The 14,966-nt window shown below is 35.3% G+C and overlaps 1 protein-coding gene and 1 non-coding gene across 4 annotated transcripts in view; both read left to right on the forward strand.

Annotated features, from left to right (window-relative positions):
- The window catches only part of MALRD1 (MAM and LDL receptor class A domain containing 1), a 754,681-nt gene that overhangs the window by 544,374 nt on the left and 195,341 nt on the right, over window positions 1-14,966 (forward strand). The gene's annotated exons all lie outside the window — the stretch shown is intronic.
- On the forward strand, window positions 12,773-12,875 carry LOC113603766 (U6 spliceosomal RNA). The gene has a single exon (XR_003425453.1). It is a non-coding gene; the product is annotated as a U6 spliceosomal RNA (small nuclear RNA).

The raw sequence follows: 14,966 nt of genomic DNA on the forward strand, positions 1-14,966 counted from the left end.
ACTGAGCCACCCAGGAGCCCCTCTTTTTACTCTCTTAAATGTGGCTACTAAAAATTCTAAGACTCCATATATGGCTCACAGTATGTTTCTATTGGACAGCCCTGTTCTGTAGTACACACACATAGGGAAGACTTTCTTGTATACAAAGTGACTAAAACACTAGCCTCGACTAAAGAAATACTGGAAAGTACACGTCTCTGGATATCTTTGAAGACGGGCAATCTCTTTTTTATGAATTCACACTCTGCCAGCTAAGACCTGCAAAGATGATCTATTCAGCTTCCAAGCTCCTTTAAGAGGAAGCTGCTTATAAAGCAAAGTGGTGTAATTATAATAATTTAGTCCAATATATTATCTTCAGAATATTTCATTATGTATATTAACAGAGTACATCCATTAAACAGTGGCACAGTCTTCTTATGATATCAGCAATTTCCACGTCCAAAAATAATGGTTTTGGCATTATTGCCCAAATATGATACTACCTTGTTCCATAATTTTCAGGTTCATTATTTCATCGTTTTATAAGTATCTGGGCATTATAGTTTCTCTAAAAGGAATTTACCAAATTCATATTTATTTATAGACTATTTCTCAGTAAAATAATGAACCATTAAACTTATTCATTTCTATCTTCTCAAAAACTTTTCTCTTTGTATTAACTCCTTTTTTTCTAAGTGTTCTCAAACTGCCTCTCTATTACCATATCATACTTTTTGCTTTCAAGCATCACAATTCTCTTACCTTGAAAAAAAAACCCAAAAAACTAATCTCTTAACTTCACTTTAAAGTACTATTGTTTTGTTTTTGTTTTTGTTTTTTTTTCTCATATCTCAAATTGCCTTTCCCCACACATTTATTTATATTCTATACCAACTTACATCTTTGGTTCCCTAAAATCTGTTTTCTACAAAAATTATTTTCTCAGCAAATAATTATTGGCCACCCCCTCTTGATCACTGATCTTCACACTGTAGTGAGGTGTGTTTCCCAAATATAGTCCCAGGTCTCATGGAGCTTATGTCCTAGCTTCTTTGAAGACTTCATGATTTTATAACCATACTGAACTGATTCTTCTCATGTTGCACTTTATATTACTGATAAAGTACATCTTCTTGAAGTTTCCACCTGCAGTGGACTGTGATGTGTATTTCCTAATGTTACATATGTCTTTGATGCTTTCTCTTCTTCCTTCCAAAACCTAAATGTGAGTCTAACCTCATATTCTGACTTTTACTTTTTATACCTCTTCCTATACTTTTTGCTGGCTCAGAGTTTTTATTCTTTCCATGCTCAAAATTTGCAAATTTCTGCCTGCCTCTAGTCTCTATTTCCATGTTCGGCTCTCACGTTTTCAGTTGTCAGCTGGATAATTTCCGATGTCTCCAAGTCCCATATCCAAACTCAAACTTACCTTCCTTTAAGATAGAATCGCCTCCTCCTGCTCCTAATATTTCTGTGATTGACATTGTTATTGTTTAACACAATTCTTCCTCATTTTCACGTTCATTCAGCTCTTTATTCTCAATTTACGTGTTTTTACTTCTCTGCATTTTCACTTCTATCATCTTAAGTCACTCTTGGGCTATTGCAAATGTCAAAGAAACTCATCTCCAATGCAAATACTCTCCTAAACCAGGCCACTCTTCACACAGATGCAGAATTAATACTCTTGAATGGTGACTCCTGATCCTGCAAATGATCAGAAGCCCTTCATTGACTTTTAGGGCATCATTAAGGGCTTTCCAAGTCCTTCCCCAAGTTGAATTTCTGATTTGTATTCTCCCACAAACTCTGTGTTCTTGTTCCTCAGATGTGTTCTGGGTGTTATAAATGTCAGTTTTCGGTCATATCATTGTTTTAGCATGACTTGTAATTTGTGGTTGATAGTGGATGCAATGTGCCAGGTAAAAGGAACTAAGGTAAACAGGCCTACGTTGTGAACTTTTCTGTTTAAGGAAGTAAGGTCATGTTTACTATATTCTGTTTACACTATTACTGCAGAAGTCAGAAAGTATAACGTCCTCTGACATCCTGGTTCCTCTGGCATCTCCCTTGTGTTTTGGTTTCCCTAGCAACTTCTATTTCTTTTTATTTTCTATTCTTTATTTTAGAGAGAGAGTGTGTGTGTGTGCGTGCACAAGCAGTGGGGGGAGGCAGAGGGAGAGAGAATCTTCTTTTTAAATTTTTTTTATGTTTTTTTTGGGGGGGAGGGGCAGAGAGATAGGGAGACAGAGAATCTGAAGCAGGTTCCAGGCTCTGAGCTGTCAGCACAGAGCCCAACCCAGGGATCTAACTCATGAACTGTAAGATCATGACCTGAGCCTAAGTTGGATGCTTAACCGACTGAGCCACCCAGGGACCCCAAGAGAAAGAGAGTCTTAAGCAGGCTCCATGCTCAGTGTGGAGCCCAACACAGGATCTTATAATCCTGGGATTTTTACCTAAACCAAAATCAAGAGTCAGATAGATACTCAACCAACTGAGCCACCCAGGTGCCCCTCCCTAGCAACTTCTTAAATAAGGCTAGAGAGGGGTGCCAACATGGCTCAGTAAGTTAAGCAGCCGGTGGACTCTTGATTTCAGCTCAGGTCATGACCTTAGGGTTTTGGGTTCCAGCCCCACATTATGCTCTGTGCTGACAGTGCAGAGCCTGCTTGGAATTCTCTCTCTCCCGTCTCTCTTTCTGCTCCTACACCACTTGCCTTCTTTCTCAAAATAAATAAATAAACTTAATTAAAATAAAAAATAAGGCCTGAGAGATGGAGTTAATTCCATTGCAGCCCCCTGCTAATATATAGGATCCTATTGACATGGTGGTAAAGACTAGAGGCTGTGAGTGGAAAGGTCATCGGAATGGAAGCCTTTCAGGATTCTATGTTCTTTCAGTCTTCCAGTGAGCTTGTGCTCTCTCATTGGGACCTCCACAAGTGCTTCCCAGTTCTCCTGCCCTCTTAGGTAAGATAGGAAGTCTAGACCTTTTTTTTATTTAAAAAAAAATTTTTTTTTAATGTTTATTCTTGAGGGAGAGAGAAAATGGAGGAGGGGCAGAGAGAGAGGGAGACACAGAATCTGAAGCAGACTCCAGGCTCTGAGCTGTCAGCCTGATGCGGGGCTTGAACTCATGAGCCATGAGATCATGACCTGAAGTCAGACACTTAACCAACTGAGCCACCCAGGTGCTCTGCAGACCATTTTAAGAAAAATAGACACATGTCAAAATGGCTACTTTTCCCCTCCCCACGGGAAGGAAACAGAGGGGATTTTTACAGTCTTCACTGTGGGAATTTGGTAGGGCTTCTGGAGATAACACTTTGGAGATGCCCTTTAGACTCATCCCCAGGGAGTTCTTATCTCTCAAGCTTTTCCACAATAAGCCTCCAGCAATTTCTTAATTACAGGTTAAGTTTCCCTCACCCAGGGCTGGCTGGCTCCATTAGTGGTTCCTGCTCCTGTGGTTTTGCTGCACTAATTCTGATTCTCTGTATCTGCCTTTCTGTCTCCAGTGGTTTTCCCTGTGATGTCGACTCTAATTCTCTGCTAGATCTAAGAAGAGTTTTTAATTTTTATTTTGTCTGGCTTTTTTGTTGTTGTGAAGATGAGAGTGTGCTGCCTAAGCTTCTTACATGCTACAGTGGAAACCAGAAGTATCCTCTTACTCATTTTTTTTTAAGAATGAACTTTTGCCACTCTAAACTGTTTTCTTTGCCTATTACAATCTCCATTATATTCTTTAACATGTTAATAAAATGACATGTCTTCTATAAAGTCTATTCTGAGTCTCCCAATTTAAGCCATCTTTTACCAGTTGAACTACATGGCATTTACAACCTACATCAACATTTAGTGTTATAGGCTCACAATAAACCCAGTGAGCTGTTTTATTATAATTATTATTATTATTATTATCATTATTATTATTATTATCATCCTACTTGATAGATGATGAATATGAGACATAGTGGGAATTCAGTGATTTTCCCAAAGTCACAAGGCTTGCAAGTATCAGAGTTTGGATTTGAACCCAGATAGTCTGACCCAGAATTTGTCTTCTGAATACTATCTGCTGCTAGCTTTTTTGTTGTTGTTAGATTCTTTCGGGTGTGTTTCATATTTTCGCAGCTATAACTTGTCCATATCCTTAACATCCAAATACAGGACTTGGTGCCTTCTCTGTAGTAGTTATCCAATCAATAACTTGGGATGGGTTATCTTTCTTGTACTACTAGAATCATCTTTATAGCCATTTTCTGAATTTCCCAGGAGAGTAGCACTAATTTGCACCTTTGGCCTAAGCACTTTACATGTAGTGTATCACATATAAACCCCATGAGGTCAAGTATCTATTTACTATAATAATCTCTTTTTGCTTCTCAGTCTGAGAGAATTTACATAGGTTGCCTAAGGTCACATACCTAATAAGCGGTGTAGTCAGGATTTGAATGGAAACCTTCAGCTAAAGTGCCTGCAAGCTTAACCATTGGACAACACCGCCTACAGTTTCTGCTCATTACATATTCATTAAAATAACCGCCAATACTGTTTTCTGTTTCAATGAAAATAAATCTTCCTCTGTTCTCATATGTTTTCATGCTCTTCCAGGTAAAATGGCTCTGAAATCGAAAAATGGCAAAACTCATACCATTTCTCAATTACCTAAAGGGATTATATTATGATTTATTAATTCTGCCTTTCTACATGACTAGGAAACAAGTTTTCTTTTTAATCTCAATTTGGCAAATAAAATCAAGTTACATAAATGCTATTAAGCAAATGCACGTTTCTAAAGGCATCTTGACAAGACCATGATATATAAAGAGGTTCTTCAGGGTTCTTTCATTATGAACATTAAGAGATTCAGAATAGTTTGTCTCTACCTCGACTTATAGGAAGTGCCAACTAATTCGATTCATATAGCACCCTCATGTGATTGAGGTATTCTTGCTGCTGAGCAAATTAAAAGCTTTCACCATAAGACGGATATATCCCATTTTGGCGTGTCTCAACTATAAGCTTCATTTTTATATCAGATCAGTGATTACTTGAGAGGGGACAGTTTATAGAACCAAAATTTGGTGAATGGTATTAAAATGCTACATCCCTGTGAAAAGTATTTTTTTTAAATAGGTAATAATTACTCTCAACAGAGAGTGATGCCTGAAAAATAAACTGTTAGAAAAGGTAGAAATAAAGAAATGCCAAATCTATTCATTATACAGCTTTTCAAAAAGCAAATCGAAATGATATATTGAAAGACATTTTCATCAAATACCATGAAAAAAATTTCATTTGACTCTAGAGTCACAGTATCTGTGGTTGCCATTTTGACAACTTCAAGGAAATTTTTGTTCTCTCTCTGAGCATGTTTACATTTCATAGCCTTTAAAACTTGCAGATGAAAAGAGATTGAGGGCATTTCAACAGATAATCATTGTATCCCCTCTGTTGTAGATTGAGGGACAGGCAGAAATTATAGAGGATATGGAATCAAGCTAAGTAAGTCTAACTCTGAACAAGGGAGCATTTGCTGTTTTGAAAGAGAGGCATACTGCATCACATTTTAAAAAACCATTAGGCAGCTTTATTTTATGAGCAAGAAAAAAAAAGACTAAAATTGCCTACAATTTAAAGCTGGAAGTGAATTCAGATCACTTGAAGTGGGAAATTGTCTTTTATGATGTGACCCTAGTACAAGTGAGTATGATTCTTCTGAGGGCACTGGAGCTGAAAAAAATATGGTATTAACTGTCTTTTTATAAAAGAAATGTCAAATTTATTACCTTATGACATAATAACCTGATGAAACATTTTCAAAAACTCAAGATTGTAGCTAATAACATCTAAAAGGCAAATTGGAGTCTTTACTGCATGCCAACCCCAAAGTGAGAAAGAATGGCCATGAAGCACACTGATAGATTCTGAAGGTGGCTAATATATTTTGGCACTCTAACGTCAAATAACAATGGTATTCCGAACAAAGTGATGCTGAATTTATACTATTTCACACTAAGTGGCCCCAGTTTTTTAAAATGTGTGTAATTCTTTAGAGTTTTTAAGGTAAAAATTGCATATTAATGAGGAGCTTCCATCCAGTGCCTGATTTTAACTAATTAAGATCTGACATATAAAATCTGTACACTAGGAATCTTAAGAACTTGTAATCCTAAAACCTGTACAAGCAAAATTGAAATATTACACTGAAATGTAAAGAAAATGTCAGGAGGCTGGGTATAGAGAGAGGTAACATTCAGACATGGATAATAAATGCCCACATTGCAGAGTACTACATCTGGCAGTATTTAATTCTAGTTTTACAAACCTAAGTGAACACTTTCTGATACAATATGTCAGAATTAAGTAACTTTTAAAATGGCCAGCAGAAAGCTGTAAAACTGTCTAAAAACCAACAATCAAAAAATTCTGCTTCCATAGAAGTGTATTTCATGAATGTTGGGAAAAGTAAGCATTGGGGAAAATAAATGTAGTATAAGAAATGAAGGTGGTTGATCATTCCAGAGTCACATATAGATAAAGTCAAGTGGTTCAATGATTTACCATTAAATCCTAAATATGTTGTGGCAGTTGAGACTTTTAAGCTTTATTATCTGCTTTAACAAATTCGGAACTTTGTGTGGGAAGCTAGATTGACCTTCCCCAAGGATTTTGCTACATATATAAATAGGTGGCTCTCAATGGAGCAACTGAAAGTTTATAAATGTTTGAAAGTGGGTCTAGTCTGAGTGTGCTAGATAAAAAATGAGTCTATTTCTGAAAATATAATTCAATGTAAGCTTTTATAACTTTGTGATACAGTACATAGTTCCTGGATAATTCATATATTTCTATTAATAATTTCAAGAGGCTAAGCAACTTTTCACCTTTATGATTCTGAAGAAAAAATACGGCATTGCAACACATCCATTCCCCTTACAAAACCAAGCTTGGATATGCTAGAGTTCTAGAATTAAAAATCCACAATGACTATATTTGCAATGGTTGCTTCTAAATTGCCAGGCATAGTTTTGTGTTCTTAAATTTTAAGATGGATAAAAGTTCACATTTGCATGCATTAATACATCAGCCAGGAACTAACTTTGGTAATTTTTGTGTTTGACTGCAGGATTTTATTAGACCAAATTGAATATGCAAATTAGACGAGGCTAGGTGGAGTAGACTTTGAAAACTCACCCAGAGTCCCCTAACTAATAATCGGAATTGCTGCCTTTGATGCTGAGTCTTACATAACACTGTTTGTCTTGTGCTGAAATAAATATACTGCAGTGAATGGATGGATTATTATCATCCCCAGTGAATTTACTTTTTTTTTTTACATTAAGTACGTATGTATGATACAGCCCTAAATGCAAACATTACATTGTTCTACATTCCTTTCAATGGCGTCATATGTTTACCAAACTGGTTTTCAGTAGTTACTATGATAAAAGTAAGTACTTGGGAAAATAAGAGTGAGATAGGAAATAAAGGTGGTGATGTTCACTTTGATTTCAAGGTTTGAGAGTTCAGGCCTTGCCTAATAAGTACACTCTCCAGGGGCAAGTGATTGTAGTTATTTAGGAATGATTTTTTTTTTTCAATCTGTGTGTATTAGTCTTTCAAATGCCTGCAGTGTTGTTAGAATATTAACAAGTATTAAGTAGTTTGGACTTACTTACTTAATAAACAAAACCAAAATATTGCTTCCCATCTGGGGTGCCATGAAAAAATTACTGAGACCCTGAGAATGCTGTGACCAGAGTTACATGAGGAGCCCATAGGCAGTGACAAAGGATGGAGAATTTGGGTAGACTGCATTCGGGTTGCCATGCAAACGTAAAACCTACCTTTTAAAAATAAATATCACATGATTAAAATTATTCAAAAGAGACATCTGAGTTAGTGAAAGGTTAATGCATTTATGCAATTAAAGGAAGAAATTTACCATAATACAAGGTTTTAAACCAGAATTCCTAATTTTTAAAACAGATTAAATTTGTGCCCATGAACACAATCATTTCTTTTTCCATTGCTCTATTTGATTTTCAACATCAGGTAAGAAGTAAAGCATGGAAAGATATATATTTAAAGTCCGAGTTATACATGATTTGCTTTTGAGATAGAAGTATATTAGTTCTCATTATGTATGTCATACTAATTAAGAGCTGAGCTATGAAATGCAGTTTTTTTTTTTAAATTTTTTTTAAACATTTTTATTTATTTTTGAGACAGAGAGAGACAGAGTATGAACGGGGGAGGGTCACAGAGAGAGGGAGACACAGAATCTGAAACAGGCTCCAGGCTCTGAGCTGTCAGCACAGAGCCCGACGCGGGGCTCGAACTCACGGACTGTGAGATCATGACCTGAGCTGAAGTCGGACACTCAACCGACCGAGCCACCCAGGCGCCCCAAGAAATGCAGTTTTATACAAACATACTTAAAGGTAATTTGCCTTATTTGGAATTAGGTCAGGGCTATTTCTTCATACCCAAAATAGGATGAGTAGATTCCATGATATGCTTTAACTATATAAGTAAAGTTATAATTGAGCTAGTTGGGCTATTCTGTATTATCCTTATTCAGGATAATGTAAAATTTGTCTGATATTGTATTCCAGATGCATTGGGAATCCTTAAGGGTGTAAAAGGCAATAAAATGAGGGAACATTTAGATGTTCTTATTTAATCAAAGATAGCATAGATTTAAAGAATGGATGTTCTTAATGAATAAGCCATAGTTTTTAGTAGATTTGACAGATGGAGTCTAGGTGTATCTAGGCTGTGGATGCCATGTGTATGTTTTCATTTTCCAAATAAGAAAACAAACATATGACATCTTTGGAAAGAAATAGGAAAGAATACCTTTCTGTGGCTGCACTAAAAATTGTGTACAATTTTCCTAATCCAATATTTGTTAGTACATGTGTTTCATAAAACAGTGAGGATAGAAAACAGTTCACTCATGTAAGCCAGGAAAATTTTCAACTTGTTTCCACCACTATTTTATATTGAGGAAAATCTTGCAGCAATAATTCACATGTCATGTTCCTTGGTTATTTTTCTTGATTTTTTTTTATTTTTCCAGACTTTATGAAGCGTTCTGAGTGAAGAAAATATTTTCAGTAAGGAACTTAAAAAAAAATAGATGCAAGTTTCTTCCAGTGTCCAGTCTGGCATTTAAGGATTTTGGAAGTCATTATTCCCTTCTTCCTAATAAGAAAAAAATAATAAAAAAGCTGAATGAACTAAAATCAACAACTTTTTTTTAGATTTATTAGAAAATTGAGGTCTCAAGGCAAACCACAATCCCCAGCTTGGAGATGAGAAGGTGGAAACAGAAAATCACAACTTACTGGAGGAGGCACCCATGAACAGAAACCTCTACAGGAGTCAGTATGGGGCAAGAAATCCTAAACTGTAACCAATGGATTGCTGCAGTCTCAATGTGGATAAGTTGGAGAGATAGTCCAGGGGGATTCAGTGTTAGGGAGCCCCCACACTTTTCTCAGTTTTGACTTCAGGCGTCTTGTTAGTTTCTCACAGTGAGGATAAGAGGAAAGTCCTTTCTACTTTCAGAAAGTGGAGGGGAAAAATAGCCATTCTGAAAATTTCCCAGAGCATTCTGTACTTCATAACAAAGCCTGCCTTCAAGAGAAGCTATTTTACCAGCACCTAACTGACCTCAGGGAAGAAATACCCAATAATGTTTAAGAGATGGGAGAGATTACTGGGAAATTCTGTTGTTTCTTGTACTGTTCATGAAGTGGCATAGTGATATTTTAAAGAGAACTTGGGTTAATGGTAATGTATATTGCAAACTCACTCTCAACTACTAGAAAAAGTTTTAAAAGGTTATAAACAGTTGGTAGGAATAAGAGATGATAAAAAATGAAATCATATGCTCAATTAAATTCAGAAAAGACCAAAAAAGAGTGAACAACAACAAAAGAACAATAGCAGTAATTCGCAAATAATAAACAAATAAGGTAAATGTTAATTCCAACTATCTCAATAATCAGCTTAAATGTTGCTGATCTATATTCACCAGTTAAAAGACTGAGACAGAGAAGATGAAGCCAAAACAAAACTAAAGAACCACATATCATCAGTAGGAAATCCACTTGCAGTATAAATACATAGGTAAATTAAAGGTGAAGAATGGGGGAAAAAAATGAAAGAATGGAAAAAGGTGTAGTATGTCAACATTAATAAAGAGAAAGTAGCAGTGGCCACATTAATTTCAGACAAAGAAGACTTCAGAGGAAGGAGAATTATCAGGGATAAAGGTGGGGATTACAAAATGATAAAAAGGTCATTACTCTAAGAAGACAAAACACCCTTCATGGTGTAAGCATGTGACATCAGACCTTCAAAACACACACACAAAAAACTAATAGCACTGCAAGGAGAAATAGATGACTCCACTATTATAGATGGAGACTTCAACATCCCTCTGTCAGTAAATGGGCTACCAAGCAGAAATCAGTAAGGACTTGTTAAACTGAACCACACCATCAATCAACCGGATATTTTTGCATCTATAGAATACTTCATCCAACAATAGCAGAATATACATTCTACTCAAGTTCACATGAAACATTCACCAAGATAGACCACATTTGGGCCATAAAACACACTTAACAAACTTAAATCCTAAACGTGTGCTATCAGACCACACTGGAATTAAGGTAGAAATCAATAACAGAAATATAACTGGAAAATTCCATGATACTTGAAGAATAAACAAGTAGACTTCTAAATAACATGAGTCAAAGAAAAACATCTCAAGAGAAATTTTGAAATATTTTGAATTAAATAAAAAAGCAAATACAATTTATACAAATGTGTGGGATCCAGTGAAAGTGGTGTATAGAGGGAAATTTTTAGCATTGAATGCATATATTAGAAGAAAGATATAAAAATCAATAATCTGTACTTAGGAAACTAGGAAAATAAGAGTAATTTAAATCCAAAATAAGGAGAAGAAAAGAAGTAGTAAAAATTAAAGTAGAAATTAATAAAGCTGAAATCAGGAAATCACAAAATAATCCAGTTAAGAAATGAGCAGAAGATATGAATAGACATTTTTCCAAAGAAGACATCCAGATGGCTAGCAGACACATAAAAAATGCTCCACATCACTCATTATCAGGGAAATACAAATCAAAATTACAATGTGATACCACCTCATACCTGTCAGATTGACTAGAATTAACAGCACAGGAAACAACAGTTGTTTTGCAAGGATGTGGAGAAAGGGGAACCCTCTTAAACTGTTGGTGGACATGCAAACTGGTGCTGCCTCTCTGGAAAACAGTATGGAGGTTCCTCAGTTACAAATAGAACTACCCTATGATCCAGCAATTGTACTACTAGATATTTATCCAAGGGAACAAAAATATTGATTCGAAGGGGCACATGCACCATGATGTTTATAGTAGAATTATGAACAGTAGTCAAATATGGAAGGAGCTCAAATGTCCATCAACTGTTGAATGGATAAAGAAGTTGTGTGTGTATATACATACATTTATATATATATAACAATATTACCCAGCCATGAAAAGAATGAAATCTTGCCATTTGCAATGATGTGGATGGAGCTAGAGTGTATTATGCTAAGCAAAATAACTCAGAGAAAGACAAATATCATATGATTCACCCAAGTGGAATTTAAGAAATGAAAGAGATGAGCACAGGGGGAAAAAGAGAGAGAGGCAAACCATAGAATAGATTGCTAACTATAGAGAACAAACTGAGGGGTACAGGTGTGGAGGTGAGTGAGAGGATAGATTAATGGGTGATGAGTATTAAGGAGGACACTTGTGATGAGCACTTGGTGTTATATGTAAGTGATGAATCACTAAATCCTACTCCTGAAACTAATATTGCACTATATGTTAACTAACTAGAATTTAAATTAAATCTTGAACTTTAAAATAAAATAAAATAACATAACATAAAATCATAGAGAAAATCAAAGCCAAAAGCTAGTTATTTGAAAAGATTAATAAAATTGAAGAGCTTCTTGCCATACAAACTAAAAATAAATTTAAAAAAATTTGTAATTATCAGAAATAAAAGGTAAACCGTCATTACCTACCCATGGGCACTAAAAGGATAATAGAGAAATATTATGTACAACTGTATGCCCACAAATCTGATAATCTAAGTAGATGAATTCCTTCAAAGACACAATCTACCAAATTCACATGAGAAATAGATAATCTGATACAAGCCTGTATCTAATAAAAAATTGCATACATAATTAAAAATCTTCCAAATCAGAAATCACTAGACTTAAATGGATTCACTGGTGAATTCTCCCAAACATTTAAAGAAGAAATTATACCACCTATATATATTCCGGAAAATACAAACAAAGGGAACATTTCTGACCTTATTCTATGAGACTGGCATTTCACATCAAAAACAAAGGCCTTACAAGAAAGGAGAACTAAAAATCAATATCTCTCATTAACACAGATGCAAAAATTCTCCACAAAATATTAGCAAATCGAATCTAATGCAAACAAATATATATATGCAGCACAACCAAGTGGGAATTATTCCAAGTATGTCAGCCTGGTTTAATATTTGAAATGCAATTAGTTTAATCCTTTACATCAACAGAGTAAAGCAGAAAAATGTAATGGTCATATCAATAAATGCAGAAAAAAGCATTTGACCAAATCCAACATTCATTTGTGATAAAATACCTCAATAAACTAAGAATTAAGGTGAACGCACCTAACTTGATAAAGAATATCTTCAGTGCTTGCTTCTGCAGCAGAGTAAAATTTAAATGAAACAGAGAAGATTAGCATGGTCCCTACATAAAGATGACACATGAATTCATGATATATATATTCCATATTTTTATGGTGACTATCATTGATAATACCATACTATATATTTGAAATTTGCTACGAGAGTATATCTTAAGTATTCACAAACACACACACACACACACACACACACACACACACACAATAAATATGTTTGGTGATGGATGGATGTGTGAATTAACTCAGTTGTCAGAATCCTTTCACAGTGTGTATGTGTATCAAATCATCATGTACATTTTAAATATATTTCAATTGTGTAGTCAGCAAGGCAGTATGGTACTGGCACAAAAACAGACACATAGATCAATGGAACAGAATAGAAAGTCCAGAAATGAACCTACAACTATATGGTCAACTCATTTTCAGCAAAGCAGAAAAGAATATCCAATGGAAAAGAGACACTCTCTTCAGCCATTGGTGTTGGGAATACTGGATGGCAACATGTAGAAGAATGGAACTGGACCACTTTCTTACACCATATGCAAAAATAAATTCAAAATGGATGAAAGACCTAAAAGTGAGACAGAAAACAATCAAAATCCTAGAGGAGAACACAGGCAACAACCTCTTTGACCTCAGCTGCAGCAACTTCTTACTAGACACGACACCGAAGGCAGGGGAAACAAAAGCAAAAAATGAACTATTGAGACTTCATCAAGACAAAAAGCTTCTGCATAGCAAAGGAAACAATCAACAAAACTAAAAGGCAGCCTATGGAATGGGAGAAGATATTTGCAAATGACATATCTAATAAATGATTAGTATCCAAAATCTATAAAGAACTTATCAAACTCAACAACCAAAAAATAAACAACCCAGTTAAGAAATGTGCAGAAGATATGAACAGACATTTTTCTAAAGAAGACATCCAGATGGCTAAGAGGCACATGAAAACACGCTCAACATAACTCATCATCAGGGAAATACAAACCAAAACCACAATGAGATATCACCACACACCTGTCAGATTGGCTAAAATTAAGAACACAAGAAACAATAGGTTTTGGCCAGGATGTGGAGAAAGGGGAACCCTCTTGCACTGTTGGTGGGAATGAAAACTGGTGCAACCATTCTGGAGGTAGGGAGGTTCCTCAAAAAACTAAAATAGAACTATGCTATGATCCAGCAATTGCACTATTAGGTATTTGCCCAGGGGATACAAAATACAGATTCAAAGGAGTACCTTCACCCCAGTGTTTACAGCAGCAGCAATATCAACAATAACCAAACTATGGAGAGAGCCCAGACGTCCATCAATTCATGAATGGATAAGGAAGATGTGGTATGTGTGTACACACACACACACACACACACACACACACACACATACACACACAGAATGGGATATTACTCAGCCATCAAAAAGAATGAAATCTTGCCATTTTCAATGACATGGATGGAGCTAGATTATATTATGCTAAGCAAAGTAAGTCAATCAAAGAAAGACAAATACCATATGGTTTCACTCACCAAGAATATCTAAATAAATAGGAATACATTCCATGTTCATGGATAGGAAGAATGGATATTTTGAAGATATCAATTCTTCCTGATTTGATGTATACGTATAATGTAATTCCAATCAAAACTCTAGCACACAATTTTGTGGGTATCAATAAACTTACTTTAAAGTTTACATGGAGAGACAAAAGACCCAAAAAAACCAACACACTATTGGAGTATAAAAACAAAGTTGGAGGAGTTATAATACCTTATTTCAAGACTTACCATAGGCTATAGTAATCAAGACAGCGTGATATTAGCAAAATGATAGACAAATAGATAAAAGATATGGAACAGAGAGCTCAGAAATAGATCTACACAAATAGGATCATTTGATATTTGACAAAGGAACAAAGGTAATTCAATAGAGAAAGTATTGTCTTTTCAACAAATGGTATTGAAACAACCGAACATCCATATGCCAAAAAAAAAAAAAAATCTTGACACAGAACTTAAAATTTTCATGAAAATTAACCAAGGTGGATTATAAACCTAAAAGTAAAATGTAAAACTATAAAACTCCTAAAAGACAAAATTGGAGAACATTTAGGTGTCTTTGGGTTTGGTGATGATTTTTCAGATGCATTACCACAGTTGTGAATGAAAAAGAGTTTGTGAGTT

This window comes from Acinonyx jubatus, chromosome B4, assembly GCF_027475565.1.
Source record: "Acinonyx jubatus isolate Ajub_Pintada_27869175 chromosome B4, VMU_Ajub_asm_v1.0, whole genome shotgun sequence".
Lineage (NCBI taxonomy): Eukaryota > Metazoa > Chordata > Mammalia > Carnivora > Felidae > Acinonyx > Acinonyx jubatus.